Below are 12,489 nucleotides of genomic sequence, written 5' to 3'. Positions count from 1 at the left end.
CTCTTTCAACATCTGACAAATGATTATTATGAAAACATCTTGCAGTATTTTAACACATTTGTTTTAGTGGAAGTTCTAAATCCTATTTATTTTTGTGTTTTCATTTATTCCAAATCTTTTCCTATTTTACCTTTTTATAAATAAGATGAATTAAGGAAAGAAAAATCATGATGATGTGTAAAAGTTTAATTTTACTTGATTAAATATTTTTTCTGACATCTCAATAATAATAATAATACATGCTGGTATTTTTTATGCTTTTGTTAGCCATTATCCCCATTTTTAACAGACTTTACATTTTACTAGAGAAAAAAAGCAAACTCCCTGATTTTAATTAACTTGCCTAAAATCATGCAGCAGGTAACAGCAGAATAAGAGTTAATAGCTACATAATAGTTTTAAACTCCGGTCTCTCTGGCTCCTAAGGCAAAACTTTTTCTTCCATGCCAGTACTTTTCAATCTGGGAATCCTAAAAGTTTGGAGTGTCCCCAAATGTCATCTTATGACAAGTTTTTCATTCTTTCAACACATTTACTGAGTGCTTATGTGTTGGATGCTATTCTAGGCATTTGAAATACGTTATGGAGGAGAAAAAGAAAATGTTGCTGCCCTAATGAGCTTACATTCTCATGGGGATGGAGGACATAGACAAAGAACAAAGAGGTAAAATATATATGCTAAAAGGTGATAAGTACTTAAAGAAAAAAAAATTCTGACAGTTTTAAATTGTGCTTCCATCTTATTGATTATAAATATTTAATATAATGATATGAATAATCTTAATGACATCCTAACAAAGTACTGACTTGTGATTTCAGAACAATTATGTATATTGGTGTTTTCTCTCACATTTTTGGCTAGTGAATGCAAAGAAATGTCATGGTGCAATTCAAAAGTGAATTTGTCATAATGGTTCAAAAAGGATTGATTCATAACAGCATGGCAGTAAAGCTTTGCACCATGAATCCAAAATTGCAGCACTTGGTTCCATATTGAATTTGTGTTACTGTCGTTATTACAAAAGCCCTTTGTGCCTCTTTGAAATAATTCTGGGGTGTTCAATACCCTGTTCTAAATTCCATTAGAGTATTTAGTGTAGATTTAAATAACAGGAATCTTTAAATGTATTCTCAAAAGATATCTCTACAATGTTAATAATATGCCTCATTAAAATAGGCACTCAAAAATGTCATAAACAGGAATTAAGTATATATCAGATCATACTATACTATCAAGCAAAGCCTTTAAATTCTGAAAAAAAATAAGTTTAGCTTATATATATGTTAAAGTACTGAAATATTTAGCATGAAACTCAGTGAACAGTAAGGCCACTTTATACAGTATGCTTACATGACAAGGCAATATCTATATTGGTAACATTAAAATTTAAAAATACAGAAAAATGTTAAATATAGAATCAGTCCTGAAGAAACTTCACTCTATATTAAACCCAACATTAGCAATTTAGTTTTAGTAAAACAAATTAATTTCTTATTATGTTTATTTAAATATTATTTTCTGTTTTTAATTTATAAATTTTAGTTTTATACTTATAGGAGCTTAAGAAAATGCATTATATCTAATATTATGTTTATACATATGTAAGCATATAATATTAAGATTCTGTGGGATTATATTTTAAGAGGTTTGCATATTTCTTACATTTGAGAAACACTGCGCCATGCAGCACTGTCTCCTCAATAAAACTTTGATAAACAATGACTTTCTTTGAACATTTTTAATGCACCAGCCAAACTCTCTTTGACTTCCTCATTACTGTCTGATAGGCTACTGTCTTTTGTAAGAAATATAGTCTACACCCTTCCCAGTTCCCATTTGTAATGCTATGAGCAATTAGTAGTGATTCAGGTTGCTGATCAGATTCAAACTGTTTTCATTCAGAAATTACAGTTTGGTTGGGAAATTTTTACACATAGTAACTCTTACTGTATACATCCTTATCGTAGAAATTCCAGTGATTCTATCCTTTACTGTGTTTTCATGTTAACATTTTTACGATTCTAAATTCCTAAATTTCTGAATTTAGGTTATTAAGAGACTTCACTGAAGTAGAATTAACATGTGCACTAACCCAATGTTTATTATATTTCCCTTAAATAGTCCTATTCTTTTAAATATTAAGAAAAGGAAAATATATTCTCTTTCATAGTTACCAGGTATTCGCTACTTCTGGTTCTCATAATTTCTTTCTATATATATGTTTCCATCTAAGTTTCCTTAACCTGAAGAGTTTCTTTTAGAATTTCTTATAGTACTGCTCTGCTGACAACAGGTTTCTCAATTTTTGTTTTTCTAAAAATGTATTTATTTTGCTTTTATTTTTTTAAGGTAATTTTCTCAGATATAGAATTCTCATTTGAGAGTTCCCACTGTCCCCTCCCCCACAGCACTTTAAAGATGTTGTTCCTTGGGACACGTGGGTGGCTTAGTGGTTGAGCATCTGCCTTCAGCTCAGGGCATGATCCCAGAGTCCCAAGATCAAGTCCCATATCGGGCTCCTTGCATGGAACCTGCTTCTCCTGTCTCCCCCCCTACCCCCACCCCACAGCCTCTCTCTGTGTCTCATGAATAAGTAAATAAAGTATTAAAATATTAAAAATTAAAAATTAAAAAAAAAAAAGATGTTCCATTCTCTCCCACCCTCCATTGTTTCTGATGAGAAGTTGGTTGTAATATATATCATTTCCCCCTGTTTGTAATGGAGGTTTTTTCCCCAGTGGTTGCTTTTCTCTTTTTCTGTGTTTTCCATCATTTGATAAGTATGTGCCTAAGCATGGTTTTCTAGGTGTTTATCTTGATTGGAATTCATTGATTGTCTTGGATCTGTAAGTTTATGGTTTTTTAGCAGTTTAGGAAAAATTTTGACATTATTTTCTGAAATATTTTTTCTGCCCAATTTTCTTTCTCCCTGTGAGTACAATTAAATATAATTTAAATCATTTAAATATGGTCCCACAGGTCATTGAGTCTTTGTACAATTTTTTGGAATATTTTCTATTATCTATCTTCAAATTTACTATCTTCTTTATTTGACTATAATCAGTTCTCATCCAGTAAAATTTTCGTTTTAGATACTGTATGTTTTATTTCTAAAATTTCTATTTGATTCTTTCCCTTTTTTTTATACGTTATATTTTTCTGTTGAGATTCTCCTATATGTTCAAGTTAATCATATTTTTTCCTTTAATCCCTTGAACATATTTATCCTAGCTGTTTTAAAATTCTTCTAATTATAACATCTGGGTCATTTTAGTATTGGTTTTTGTTAACTGTTTTTCTCTTGAATGTGGACCATATTTACTTGTTTCTTTATGTTTAGTATTTTTTTATTGTACCCTTGTAGCAACTATGGATAGCCTCATCTAAGTAGTGTTGATTGTGTTCTAGCAAGCAATTCAAGTGGTTCAGCTCAAACATCAAACTCTTCCCTGAGCTAAATCTTCATTTCTTTCCAACCTTCCAGCTGTTGCTTTCTGCCAGGCCCTCTGCACATACATTAATCAAGATCAGCCAAGGATTTAAAGGAGTTGGTATGTGGATTTTCCTCTTCCAACTCCTTAGCTTCCCCTTTTCTGAGATTTTTCTTTCATTTTCTAGCCACGCCCATAGGCCCAAACTCTTCCCTCAGAATCCTCAAATCAGTTAGGACTACAGTTTTCTGCTTTAGTTCCAACTGCTCCATGCATTGCAGACTGAGATGTGCCTTTAGGTGAAAAGCCACATAAATGCATTGATTTACTTCATGTGTCAACTCCCTTCCAGTTTCTACCTGCCTTGAAATTCTCTCAGGTACATTCATTCAAACAACTTTTTTTTTTTAATTTTTATTTATTTATGATAGTCACACAGAGAGAGAGAGGCAGAGACACAGGCAGAGGGAGAAGTAGGCTCCATGCACCGGGAGCCCGATGTGGGATTCGATCCTGGGTCTCCAGGATCGCGCCCTGGGCCAAAGACAGGCGCTAAACCGCTGCGCCACCCAGGGATCCCTCAAACAACTTTTTATATTTTTCCCCATTATTTTTATCTGCTAGTAAGGTTAAGAAGGTTAACTTAATAAAAGCTACTATACCATTATTAAAAGTGTAACTTCTGTATCATATTCAAATTTGAAAAATAACTATACACAGAGAACACTCCTTGTTAATAGCATCTTCTTCTCATCTCATGAATGCAATAAAGATGTTTTCATAATTCACTGAGAATATTCATTATAGGTCTTATGTGTTTCTTTCCCCTAACCTATTCTCTTTTTCCTCAAACTTCCTTTTTTCCTTGTTTGGCTTTTTAATGTGTCAAAAGAGGACCTTTGTTCAAATCTCTTGTCCTTTCCATTTGTATTTGAGTGGAAGGTACTAAAAAGATCATTGAAAATTCCCTGTGCATAAGTGTAGGTTGCTTTCTTTTTCTTTTGGTATCACAAAGTTGCTTTCTTTTGTGGGTAATTAGTTCGTTTTATTGACTAATGACCAATGACTGGCCATTTATTTATTAAGATTTAAAAAACTGACATTTAGTATCCTAAGTATTTCTTAATCTTTTATTTATGATGGTTTTTCAGAAAGGATATTTCTAAGTTCTTGTTTTGAGAATATGGGCTTGCCCTCCAGTATTCTTGGAACCATGTTTGGGAGAGAAGCTAGTAAGGTCCACATTTACTACATAAAGTTTAGTTTAGTACATACCATAACTCACCATTTTTCAGCATGAAAATAGTCTTCAACCCAATGGTGGTTCCACATCAAAGTCCCACTGATTGTGCCTCCTCAAAGTCTTCTCCATGGATAAGAGGGGAGGGTTGTTCAGATATATGGTTGACAAAGGCTATATGTAGATCTAACTGCTTCTTATTCAAACTTTTACCTAATACAAATAGTTTTCTACATTAGCTATACCCCCACATTCAGAAGTATCTAGGACCTATAATTTGTCTTTACGAGAGATATGAATTGACTTGTTTCTGAGCAGCATACCCTCCTGTTTTATGTTTCTATTTTCAAAGATTGATTGAGTCAGTTTCTATTTATCCACCTTTCTTCTGGCCTCTAAATGTTGTTTTCTCCTCTTATCTTTGGCTTTGTGAGTTTATTCCTTTTTTATCATTCTATTATGATTTTAGTGGAGTTTTCAGAGTGAGAAACCTAAGTTTATATGATCAAGCCACTATCTTTAACTATAAATTGGTTTTCTTTATCTATCTATCTTTGGGATTATTATGATAACTTACTATCTAATCTACTTGTCACTATTCTCCTAACTCTAATTCATTTTGACATTTACTTGGACCCCCCACTTTAAACTTCCAGTGGACAAAGACCCAGACTTGGATTACTTGAGTTACTGTAGAATTTTTCTAAGGTCTAAAACTATGAATACTTTGTCATTAGTCAGAATATGGCAGGAGTTTTCTACTTTCATCCCTCACAGAACATTGTTTAACAATCAACAATCAACCACAGATGAGATTAACTTTGTGGGAGTCCAAGAGTCCACCAAGGAAGTTCCAGCACACTGTTAGAACAAAAAAATCCAAGAATAAATTCACAGAAGAGGGTAAAAACAGTTTTACCTGTGTCACCTTGCCCCCCAAACAGCACAGCTCAGCACCAGGAGACATCGCTTGGCCACAAGTGTTTTCTCTCACAAAACAAGTCTTAACACATTTAAAAAGATTGAAATCATGCCAACCTTTACCTACAGTAGTATGAAACTAGAAATCAGTAATAGGAGGAAAGCTGTAAAATTCACAAATTTGTGGAAATTATACACTCTTGAACAACAAATGGGTTAAAGAAGAGATAAAAAGGGAGATAGAAAATATCCTAAAACAAATGAAAATAGAAAAACAACAAAACTAAGCAAAACATTTTGAAGAGGCAGGTTTATAGCAATAAATGACTACATTTAGAAAAAGATCTCAGAAAAGCAACTTAACCTTACACTTTAAGGAACTAGAGAAAGAAGAAGAACAAACTAAGCTCAAAGTTACAGAAGGAGGGAAATAGAAATTAGAGCAAAGATAAATGAAATAGACAATAGAAAAACAGTAGAAGGAATTAAACTAAGAGCTAGTTTTTTTAAAAGATAAAATTGACAAACTATTAGCTTGTCAAATAAATGAAATCAGAAATAGAAGAATAGATGAAGTCAGAAATGAAAGAGGAAATATTACACTGATAACCACAGAAATACAAAAGAGCCTAAGAGATTACTACAACCAATGGTAAGCCAACAAACTGGATAACCTAGAAGAAATGGATACATTCCTAGAAACATACAGTATTCTAAGACTGAATCAGGAAGAAAGAGGAAATTTAAACAGGCTAATTAATAAGGAGATTGAATCAGTAATCAAAAACTTCCCAAAATAGAAAAGTCCAGAATCAGATGGCAGCACTTATTAATTCTTCCAAACATTTGAAGAAGAATTAATGCCAATCCTTTTCACATTTTTCTAAAAAACTGAAGAGGAGGGAACACTTCCAAACTCATTATAAGCCAGCATTATTTTAATACTAAAACTAGTCAAGGATACTAGAAGGAAAGAAAACTATAAGCCAATATTCCTAATGAACATATATGCCAAATTTTCAACAAAATACTAGCAAACCAAATTCAAGAGCATTTTTTTTTAAGATTTTATTTATTAAAAAAAAAAAAAAAAAAGATTTTATTTATTTATTCATGAGAGACACAGAGACAGAGGCAGAGGGAGAAGTAGGCTCCATGCAGGGAGCCTGACATGGGATTCAATCCCAGGTCTCCAGGATATACACCCTGGGCTGAAGGCAGTGCTAAACCGCTGAGCCACCCAGGCTGCCCAAGAGCATATTTAAAATAGTCATTATACCATGATCCAATGGGACTTATCTCTGGGATGAGAGGATTCTTCAACATATGCAAATCAATAAATGTGATACATCACTTTAACAGAATAAAGTAAAAATCATGATTATCCTGATACCAAAAAAAATTTTTTAATGTAATATTCTTTCATGATAAAAACTCAACAAATTAAGTATAGAAGAAGTGTATCTCAATATAATAAAAGCCAAAACTAACTTCATACTCAATGAAGAAAAACTGAAAACTTTTCCTCTAAGATCAGAAACAAGACAAAGATGCTCACTCTTGCCTCTTCTACGCAACATAGTAGTGTAAGTCCCAACCTGAGCAATTAGGCAAGAAAAAGAAATTAAAGATATCAAAATTGGAAAGAAAGAAGTAAAATGTCCTTCTTTGCCAATGACATGATCTTAAAAATAGAAGACCCCAAAGACTCCAAGAAAAAAAAAAAAAAACGTTAAAACTAATAAACAAATTTAGTAAAACTGCAGGATAGAAAAACAGCATGCAAAAATCAGTTGTTTCTATACACTAACAAACTATCTGAAAGAGAAATAAAATAAACACATTTAAAATAGCATCAGAAAGAATATAATATTTAGGAATAAATTTAACCAAGGAGGTGAAAGACCTGTACCCTGAAAAGACATTGATGCAAAAAGTTAAAGAAGTCACAAATAAAAGATAACCTGGGGGGATCCCTGGGTGGCTCAGTGGTTTGGCGCCTGCCTTTGGCCCAGGGTGTGATCCTGGAGTCCTGGGATCAAGTCCCATATTGGGTTCCCTGCATGGAGCCTGCTTCTCCCTCTGCCTGTGTCTCTGCCTCTCTCTCTCTCTCTCTCTCTGTCTCTCATGAATAAATAAAATCTTTAGGGGGAAAAAAAAAAAGATAACCCCATGTTCCAAGAATTGGAAAAATTAATTTGTTACAATGTCCATACTGCCCAAAAATGATTGACAGATTCAATGATTCCTATCAAAATTCCAATGACATTTCTCACAGTGGAATAAAAAATAGTCACAGTTTGTATGGAACCACAAAAGACCCTGAATAGCCAAAGAAATCTTGAGAAAGGACAAAGCTGGAGGTATCAGACCTCCTGATTTCACACTATATTACAAAGCCATAGTAATTTTTAAAATATGATACTGGCTTAAAAACACACACATAAAAAAAAAAAAAAAAAAAAAAAAAAACACCCCGCACACATAGATCAATGGAACTGAATGTAGAACCCAGAAATTAACCCACATATATACAGTCAACTGATCTCTGGCAAGAGTACCAGGAACACAAAAGGCGAAAGAATAGTCTCTTCAATAAATAGTGTTGGGAAAACTAGATCACATACAAAAGAATGAAATTGGACCCAATCTTACACCATATGCAAAAATTAATGGAAAATGGATTAAACACTTAAACGTAAGACCAGAAAAACAAAATTAGAAGAAAACAGGAAAAAGGCTCCTGTGTTGGCATTGATGGTTTGGCTATGACACCAAAAGCATAGGCAACAACAGCAGCAATAAAAAAGTGAGAATACATCAAACTAAAAAGCTTCTGCACAGCAAAGGAAGCAATGAACAAAATGAAAAGGCAGCCTGTGAAATAAGAGAACATATTTGGGTATGTCAGATAAAGGGTTAATACCTAACACAACTCAATAGCAAACATATAACCTAATTAAATAATGGGTAAAATAACAAGACAGTTTTCAAAAAATTTATGAACGGCCAACAAGTACATGAAAATTCACTCAACATCACTAATCATTCAGGGAAATGCAAATCAATAATACATGAGATATCCCCTCACAATTGTTAAAAGGATTATTATCAAAAAGATAAGAGGGGCACCTGGGTAGCTCAGGTCGTGATCCTAGAGAGTCCTGGGATCGAGTTCAGCATCAGGTTCCCTACAGGGAGCCTGCTTCTCTCCCTCCCTCTCTTTCTATCTCATGAATAAATAAATGAAATCTTAAAAAAAAAAAAAAAATGTTGGCAAGGAGGTGAGGTAAAGGGAACCCTTATATACTGTCGATAAGAATATCAACCATTATGAGAGACATATGGGAGTTCCTCAAAAAATTAAAAATAGAACTATGTGATCCAGCAATCCACTTTTGTATATATATTCAAAGGAAACAAAATTAGAATCTTTAAGAGATATCTACAGCCCTTTGTGCATTGCAGGATTACCACAATAGCCAAGATATGGAAACAAGTGTCTGTTGAAAGAAGATGAATTGATCAAGAAAAAGTGATACACACACATGCAATTGATTATTATTCAGCCATAAAAAGGAAATCCTGCCTTTTGCAACAACATGGATGATCATGAAGGACATTAGATTAGATGAAATGAGCCAGATAGACAAAATACTTTGTCTCACTGATCTGTGGAATCTACAAAAACAAAAAACCCTTGAACTCAGAAACAAAGAGTAGAATAGTGGTTCCCAGGGACTGAGGTGTGGGAAACATGGGGAGACATTGGTCAATGGATACAAACCTTGAGTAATAAGATGAAGAGGTTCTGAGGATATAATGGACAACATGGTGACCATAGTTAGTAATACTGTATTATATACTTGAAAATTGCTAGGCAATGAATGTTAAATGATCTCACTATGACAAAAAAATGTTAAGTATGTGAGGTAATGGCCCCTGTTAACTGGATTGTGGTAATCATTTCACATGTATATTTATATCAAATTATCACGTTGTACACCTTAAACATATGCAATTTTATTTGTCAATTATAGCTCAGTAATGCTAGAAAAATATTTTGTGATTTTAATGAGGTACTGATACAAAGAATGGCAGAGCTGACAAATGCTTAGAGTCAGAAAGTACAGTACAAGTCTTCTAGAAGCAGCCAAGTACCTAGTTCTGTTAGATATAGGGGATATGGTAAAAAAAAAAAAAAAAAAAGGCAACATGTGATAGAGCAAAATAGTGACCTTTAATGGCCATTCAAGAGAAATAGATTTGTTGATAATGCTGTTTTTTTTTTAATTATAGCTTCTGAGACAACTACTAAACTAGAAAAGGAGTTCTGTTTGTCTAAGAGATTGATGCAACTCTTTATTTTCTCACACTTTTCTCCAGCATATTCTATGTTGGTTTAAGTAGTCAGAACTAATGACAGGCTAGGGAAAAAATATATATATTTTATTTTTTCTGCCCTTTTAGTGGAGATGGGCAGAGGTTGTTGAGATTGAGGACTTAGTCAACCGGTGTCTCTAAAAAGTATCTATCACAGTACAAACTGCAAATAGGAGAGAAGAAATTGATTGTCTGATCCCTAACACTAGCTGGATAGGGAGGTTTTTCCTTAAAAGCATTATTTATCCTGCGGCAGAAATTGGGAGTGGTCTTGGAAGCAAGAGGGGACATTTCTTTTGCTCTAGGAGCAGATAAGCAAAAATTAACAGAAGACAGCATTGTATTAGTCACACTAGTAGCTGAATCTGGAAATCTCTTCAAACTTATCTGCTCTGTATTACTAGCAGCCTATGTGTATATATGCCAGCCTCAAAGATTTGAGCCTAGTCTGTTAGTATGTGAAAACCTGGCTGTGAGCCAGTCACAAGAAGCAAGGTGGGTAAGTGCAGCTGAACCTCCGCCATGCCTTGGGAGGTTTTCACAGGCTCAAAAGCTCAGCAGCAGGCTTGCCCTGGGCAGGGTGACTGGGTTTTCAGCTGGAAGCTATGTCTAATTTATTATGGCTCATCCAGTGCTGAACACAGAGTGTGGCAACAGAATATTTTAATAGTTACAATAAAGACTGTGGTGGGGCTACTGAGTTGTCTTTGTTTCAACAGGTGTATCTTGTGCCAGTGACATTAGTAACAGCTGAAAAGGATTCATCTCCTTGGTTTACTAAGCAGAAGATAGTTACCAGAACTGATCCGTAAGTCTAAATAAGCATCCCCAGAGGTCTTGGAGTTTTCAGTGAAGTGAGTATTCTGAGGAGAAAAGAAAGGGATAGAGGCATTTAATTTGAAAATTAAAAGGAATACGACATTATTTTGTATCCTAGGCTGATAAGAAATGTGTATACGGGCATACAACAACCTTATATGTGCTGAAAAGTATGTACCTAAAAGTACTTAATATAGTAGTAGGATATCACCAACTGCATACACAAATACTGAGTATATTTTGTCCATGTATAGTCATCCAGGAAAAGATTCCTGAAGTTAAATTCTGAACTGGATTTTTAAGAAGAAGAAGCCTATGAATCTCTAAAGATGAAAGAACATAATGGTATATAAAGTTAAAATCTAGGCTACCAAAATAAAAAATTCAGTTGAATTCCTTTTTTGATTGCAGAACAAATGATCATCTGCAGAAGTTTTTCCCTTCCTTTTGATGATCTCCCACTCTCATCACACTAATGAAGTTGTTCTTTCAGCAGTATTGTACCTGTGGCAGACCTGAAACATAGAAGGCAAGAAAAGTCAAACTTGGGGATAGAAAGAATAGTGCAGTAAGTTGAAGTAGGATGTCTTTTATGGAAGTAAAATTCTGGCTAATAAAATTGTAGTTCCAATCATGAAGTGCCTTGAGTGATAGACTTACTAATTAAGATTTTAAAAAATAAGGAATAGGCAGCCACTATGGATACATGAGCTGAAGAAAAAATAATGTCGTACAAATACTTTCAGTTTGGTTATTGTGGGAAAAGTAAAATGATGAGGGGAATTCCTAATAAACCACTGTAAATAATCCACACATGAGGTAGTTAAAGTCAACTGGGAAGTGGAGCAACTGGAAACTGGAAGTGGGGAATGATGAGACTATAATGTTAACAGAACATGAATTCCAAAGTTATTACAGAGAAAAGATTAGCAGAATCTATAACTGTAGTTCAAAATGGAGACGAAGGGAAAAAAAAAAGACACCAAAGTTTATAAGCCTGGAAACACTGAAGATGTTGTGGATAATTATGGGAAAACGTGTAAAGATAGCTCTTGGGGGGAGGGGAGATGGACTTGTTTTTCAATGTGTTTCAAGAGTTGTGGCATTTAAATTAAAATGTTCTATGCACAATGGTGGTTAGGGAACTAGAAAGAAGGTAAGACGTGTATTTATGGATGAGTATATGATAGCCCAGACCTGGTGACATCTGAGGCCATAAGAGTCATCTAGAACCTTTAAGAAGGACAGCGTCAAAGAAGTGAAAAATTTGGAAGTTAGCCTTGGGAAATTACCAGAGTTATAGGAAATGAACTTGTGAAGGACATATCATTGAGCATTGAAAGGAATTGTTTAATCTCTAATTCTTATGTAATCCACAATGGTATGAATTCACCCCTAAAAATCTACAAAAATAAACCTCCAGTCTGCTGCTAAGAACCTGAAGGCACAGTGTTTCATTTAAGCCAAAGCAAAAGAGAGTGGAGAAATAACTTTGATGGTTTACAATGTATGACATTGCAGGATGGTGCAGGGCTTCTCCAAATAGTACCTTTACTTCCACAATAACTCAGTGAAATTACTGTCCATCTTGTACTGATGAGGAACTGAAAGCAAACTAATTGTCTAAATTTCAGAAGGAAAGAAAGGAAGGAGGGAGAGAGGGAAGAAAGGAAGATTGAATTTGGATGAGGAAG

At 34.1% G+C, this 12,489-nt stretch overlaps 1 long non-coding RNA gene across 13 annotated transcripts in view; it reads left to right on the top strand.

Moving 5' to 3' along the window:
• LOC119871961 overlaps positions 1–12,489 on the top strand; it is a 325,713-nt gene that overhangs the window by 244,751 nt on the left and 68,473 nt on the right. For all 13 annotated transcript variants that reach the window (XR_005360141.1, XR_005360142.1, XR_005360136.1 and 10 more), the window contains 2 exons: positions 567–664; positions 10,696–10,784. This is a non-coding gene — a long non-coding RNA (uncharacterized LOC119871961). The remainder of the gene's footprint in view (positions 1–566; positions 665–10,695; positions 10,785–12,489) is intronic.

This window comes from Canis lupus, chromosome 5 (genome assembly GCF_011100685.1).
Source record: "Canis lupus familiaris isolate Mischka breed German Shepherd chromosome 5, alternate assembly UU_Cfam_GSD_1.0, whole genome shotgun sequence".
Taxonomy (NCBI): domain Eukaryota; kingdom Metazoa; phylum Chordata; class Mammalia; order Carnivora; family Canidae; genus Canis; species Canis lupus.
The sequence above is the reverse complement of the archived record's forward strand: the minus strand, read 5'-3'. Positions and strand labels throughout refer to the sequence as shown.